The 5,709-nt window shown below is 42.4% G+C and overlaps 1 pseudogene; it reads left to right on the top strand.

Moving 5' to 3' along the window:
• Positions 1-5,135: 5,135 nt before the first annotated feature.
• On the top strand, positions 5,136-5,290 carry LOC111728454 (annotated as a pseudogene).
• Positions 5,291-5,709: the final 419 nt, after the last annotated feature.

The following is a 5,709-nucleotide window of genomic DNA, read 5'->3' as shown; positions in this document are numbered from 1 at the left end:
TCCAATGCAGTCAGCTCATCAGAAAATCTTGTAGCCTCTGCCCTAAGAACTTAGAGCCCAAACCACCACTGTGCCTTGCATGGGTTATACACATAGCAGTCATTCTCTGACTGGTTTTCTTTTCTTTTTCTTTCCTTTTTTTTTTTTCAAGAGACAGGTCTTACTTTATCACCCTCAGTAGAGTGCTGAGGCATCACACCTCACAGCTACCTCCAACTCCTGGGCTTAGACTATTCTCTTGCCTCAGCCTCCTGAGTAGCCAGGACTACAGGCACCTGCCACAACGCCTGGCTATTTCTTTTTGCAGTTTGGCTGAGGCTGGATTCAAACCCACCACCCTCAGTGTATGGGGCTGGCACCCCACCCACTGAGCCACAGGCGCTGCCCACAAACCCTTTTTAAAAAGGCATTAATCAATTCATAAAGACAGAGACCTCATAATCTAACAACTCCACTTCCTAACACTGCTGCATTGGGGATTAAGCTTCCAATACATGAGTTCTGAAGAAACACATTCAGACAATAGCAGGAGACTTCCTTATCACACCAACTCAGGTTGACTGGGACTCTTTTGATTGGTTGCTGTGAATTTCCTGGGGTTTGAGGGTTTTGTTTTTTTTGTTTTTGTCTTTGTTAGAGGGCCTATCATCCCCCCACTCCTCAGGCAAAGAACATAAAGGACCTTGTTAGCCCTACCCTCAAGTTAGCACCAAAGGACCCTAACTCACCAAAGCCCTCTGGGCAAGCTGTGGAATTTGCCCATTCCCAGTGGCCCCATATACAAGAGGTCTCTGGCTCGGTGCCCATAGCTCAATGGTTAGGGCGCCCGGCTACATACACTGGGGCTGGCAGTTTCGAACCCGGCCTGGGCCTTCTAAACAACAATGACAACTGCAACCAAAAAATACCCAGGCACTGTGGCAGACACCTGTAGTCCCAGCTACTTGGGAGGCTGAGGCAAGAGAATCACTTAAGCCCAAGAGTTTGAGGTTGCTATGAGCTATGATGCCATAGCACTCTCCTGAAGGCGACATGGTAAGACTCTGTCCCAAAATAAATAAATAAATAAAGTCTCTAACTGCTCCCCACCCCCCACGCAGACACCATCTTTGCACTGCCTAGACAGGTCACTATCCCCTTTCAATAAACCTGACCTAAACTTTTCTGCTCCTTCCCAGTCTCTGGGCACCACCACTTACACGTTTCAGTTTTGTTTTGTTTTGTTTTCAGAAAACTAGCTAGTTTAGAGATTAGGCTATCATCTCTCTCCTAATTTCTTAGAAGGTCAGATCTTACAAGTAAAAATAGCTTAGGGTTTTGGTTTGGTAATGTGGAAACTGTATGAATGATTACATTTTGACTTGGTCTACTGGGGCCTAGTGCAGGAACTCAGTCCAAATCGATGGCCTCCTATAAATTTTATTTAACAGAGGTGGCTTTTTTTTTCTTTTTTTGAGGGAGAGTTTTACTCTATTGCCCAGGCTAGAGTTCTGTGGCATCAGCCTAGCTCACAGCAACCTCAAACTCTTAGGTAAAGGGCGATCCTTTTGCCTCTGCCTCCTGAATAGCTGGGACTACAGGTACCCACCACAATGCTTGGCTAATTTTTCTACTTTTTAGTAGAGATGGAGTCTCACTCTTGCTCAGGCTGGTCTCCAACTTCGAAGTTCAAGGGATCCTCCCACCTTGGCCTTCCAGAGTGCTAGGTTTACAGGTATGAGCCACCGTGCCCAGCCTGACAGAGGTGACTTTAAAATTTGGTACTTAACTGCCAGCAGCCAATTAAAAGATGGAAATGCAATCAATTACACAATCCCACTGTTATTTTTTTTTTTTTTGAGACGGAGCCTCAAGCTGTCCCCCTGGGTAGAGTGCCATGGCATCACGCTCACAGCAACCTCCAACTCCTGGGCTCAAGCGAGTCTCCTGCCTCAGCCTCCCAAGTAGCTGGGACCACAGGCGCCGGCCACAACGCCCGGCCATTTTTTTAGTTGCAGCCATCATTGTTGTTTGGCGGGCCCGGGCTGGGGATTCGAACCCGCCACCTTAGGTGTATGTGGCTGGCGCCTTAGCCGCTTGAGCCACAGGCGCCGAGCCAATCCCACTGTTATTAAGGAAAATTTTCTCTCCCGGACCCACACACATTAGAAAATTGCTTCAGAAGGCCCCTCCCCCAAAGCCCCTTTCTGTCCTTAAAGTTACAACTCCTCCCCAGCACAGGGAGTGACCTGCTTACCTCATCAGCCTGTTCCAATTTCCCGCTGCCCACCCCTAATGGCTCTTTCCGCTGAAGGAATAACTCCTTATTGGTTATCCCACCAGCTCGTCACCATTGTAAAACTCCCCTATATAAGAATATGTCCCCCACCTTCTCTCTTTCTCTCTTTCTCTCTCTTTCTCTCTCTTTCTCTCTTTCTCTTTCTCTCTCTCTCTCTCTCTCTTTCTTTTTTTCTCTCTCTCTCTCTCCCTCCCCCCCACCGGTCTTCCCCCTCGCTCTTCTCTACTCTCTCTCTTCTCTTCCCCACTCTCTCCTTATCTCTCTCCCCTCTTTTCTCTCCTCCTCAGTGCTTCTCTGCAGCCTCCCTCCTCCCACCAATAAAGACCTTTCATACAAGCCTTGGTGGTCTGAGAATTCTCTGCCAGTCGAAGTGCCCCCTCTTTCAACACATACATACATAAAGGCACTGAAACATTTTCAAAAACAAAAACAAATCTTCAGATCCAAAATAGGACTACTTATTACAGTCTTCAATATTGGTGGAGGGCATAATGCCAAAGCAAATTTCTACAAATGTCATGCTACAAATGTCCACCCTGATGTGGCTCTTCCACGAGCTGGCTAACACCAAAAGCAAAATTTTGAGACAATAAAGGTCTACCAAGAGCAAGATTCAAATAAGGGATCACTATATTCTAACATTAACAAAGGACAAGTTTTTAAAAAATGAAAAAAAAGACAAGTTTGATGAGAAAAAGTAAAATCAGTAATTGTTTTGAGAAATAATTGGTACAGCTTGAATTTCAGTAAAAATAGCTAACAACCAAAGATGATTGTAGGGGTGGGGGAGGCAGAGAACAGAGAAACAGAAAATAAAGTTTTCGAAACTAGACTTTCAACATCCCCACATGAGAATTCAGAGTATCCTAGGTTAATAATAGAAGTGAATATTACAATGAAACAGTTGTGTAATAGCCTGATAAATTGAGGATGTTAGAAAAACAGATTAGTTAAGGTTATTTTCTGAAATAATTTAAAAGGAAACAAAAAGTTTAAAGTACCCTACATTGGCTCGGAGCTGTGGCTCAAGTGGCTAAGGCACCAGCCACATACACCTGAGCTGGCGGGTTGGAATCCAGCCTGGACCTGCCAAACAACCATGATGGCTGCAACAAAAAATAGCCCAGTGTTGTGGTGGGCACCTGTAGTCCCAACAACTTGGGAGGCGGAGGCAGAAGAATCACTTGAGCCCAGGGGTTAGAGGTTGCTGTGAGCTGTGATGCCACAGCACTCTACTCAGGGCGACAGGGTCTGTCTCAAAAATAAAATAAAATGTACCCTACATCAACTCCATAACTTGAAAGGGATAGAACAAATAAAAATTAAACTTAAAAGGAAACAGAACATGGTAAAATTTCACAGATTAAAGCATTGAATGTAAACTGGCTGAACTCTTTTATAGAAAGAAGGCAGCTTACTGACTTATCAAAACAAAATCTAACAATTTGTTGTCTACGAGAGATACATAAACCAGAAACATCATCAACAGAGTAGCAGTGTCAGAGGATATTCCTATACAAACAGAAGAAAAGCTGAGATTACTATCTTGGTAGCAGATAAAGCAGATGTCATAGTAAAGGCAGAACAGTAAACAAGGTCATTACTTAATGGTCAAATGTATATTAAATTATGAAAATCAAAAAATACTCAATTTAAGTGTTACAGAACCACTGAAAAAATGTCCATAAAAGAAAATTTACAAAATGGCAGGAAGAAATAAAGACAAATATTATTTTAATTGGAACCCTCAATATCCCACTTCCGGAAAAAATAAACAAAAAATAAAGTGAAAAATATATGATTGAATAATTCATTCAATAAAATTTTTATCAGGGCTCACTAGGTTCCATGCCTATGCTACATGCTATAAGATGTTCCATAAACAATATGAATTTAACAAACATATGGAGAGTTTAGAGACAGGACAAGTTAATATAGTCTCTTTTCCAGTGCATAGTGCATACTGTCTTCAAACGAGCCTGTAAAAAACTAAGATCTTCTATTAGACAATAAAAACTTATTCTTTCACTAGTTTAACACACATTAACCAGTTTATTCAACATATAGGGTTATTTGGTATTCAGAGAAAGACAGAAATACCTTCCACCAAATGGTCAAAACACAAGGCAATAAAACTTTAAAAAATAAAAGCGAAATATGATGCAAATCACACAGGAATGTTTGGAAACATTTAAACACTCTCTTTGGTAGTTCTTGGGTTACACAGGAAATCCAGAACATATGTAGTAGACATCTGTTGCTCTGTCCAGCCCGCCTCTTCCCCCTTCTTCTGATAACAGAAGCTATCTCCTTCTTTGGGGAACTTCTCCTCCCCCACTCATCATGACTTTGGTGAAACTGTCAATCCCTTGATTCTGTGATGAGGAAGTGACCCAGATAGCTAGAGTAACTTGTCCTCCTGAAGACAGTGATAGTCCTATGGGCAGGTGATCAAGCAGGCCAATGAGAGCCCTTTCCAAAGACCAATATGGGAAAAGACAAGTCTCCAAGATTCTGTAGGTTAAGGAAGAATAAACCTAGTGACACTGGTGACCATCTCAATTACCATGAGAAGAGAGTCTACCTAAGATTGGAACCACACAAAGAAAATAATCAAGATAAGAGAGTGAGAAGGCCACAGACCTAATGACATAACTGGGCCCCTGGATTCAGCTGTGCAAGAAATTCTCCCTTCTTTTAAAAAATTGTGGTAAAATATACAGAACTTAAAAATTACTGTTTTAATCCTTTTATAAGTGGCATTGGGTACAGTCACGCTGTTGTGTAACCATCACCACTATCCTTCTCCAAAGTTCTTCCATCATCTCCAACCGGATGATGTATAACTGAAACGCTGATACTGACTTGGGGAGATACTAGGACCACAAGGTGGTTTGCCCAGGGCACGGCTCATCCACTAGACTCTGGATGTGCTGACTCCTGTGAGTTCCCCAAATGTGGAAAACTCACACCATCTGTGGTAGTGGGGGACTGCATTCCTGTTCTCCCTTCACTTTAAAAAATAAAAATTAAAAAATTAAAAAATTAAAATAACCAGCCCCCCTAAAAAAAAAAACTGAAACTCTGTATCCATTAGATAATAACTCCCCATTTTCTTCCCTCTCTCCAAGAAATTCCCTTTTGTGTTTGAACTCTTTTGAACTAGATTTCTGTACCTTGTAATCAAGAGTCAACCAACACAACTTTGTAAGAGAATATTTTTTAAACAATGAAAATGTAATACAACACATACAATTATTATATATAATAAGAAATATATAGGCTGGGTGCAGTAGCTCATGCCTGTAATCCTAGCACTCTGGGAGGCCGAAGCAGGTGGATTGCCTGAGCTCACAGGTTCAAAATCAGCCTGAGCCAGAGCGAGATACACACACCCTCCCCCATCTCTAAAAACACCCGGGCATTGTGGC

This window comes from Otolemur garnettii, unplaced genomic scaffold (genome assembly GCF_000181295.1).
Source record: "Otolemur garnettii isolate 467f Iridium unplaced genomic scaffold, OtoGar3 scaffold00158, whole genome shotgun sequence".
Taxonomy (NCBI): Eukaryota; Metazoa; Chordata; class Mammalia; order Primates; family Galagidae; genus Otolemur; species Otolemur garnettii.
Note: the sequence above shows the minus strand (reverse complement) of the source record. Positions and strands in the feature narration are given on the sequence as shown.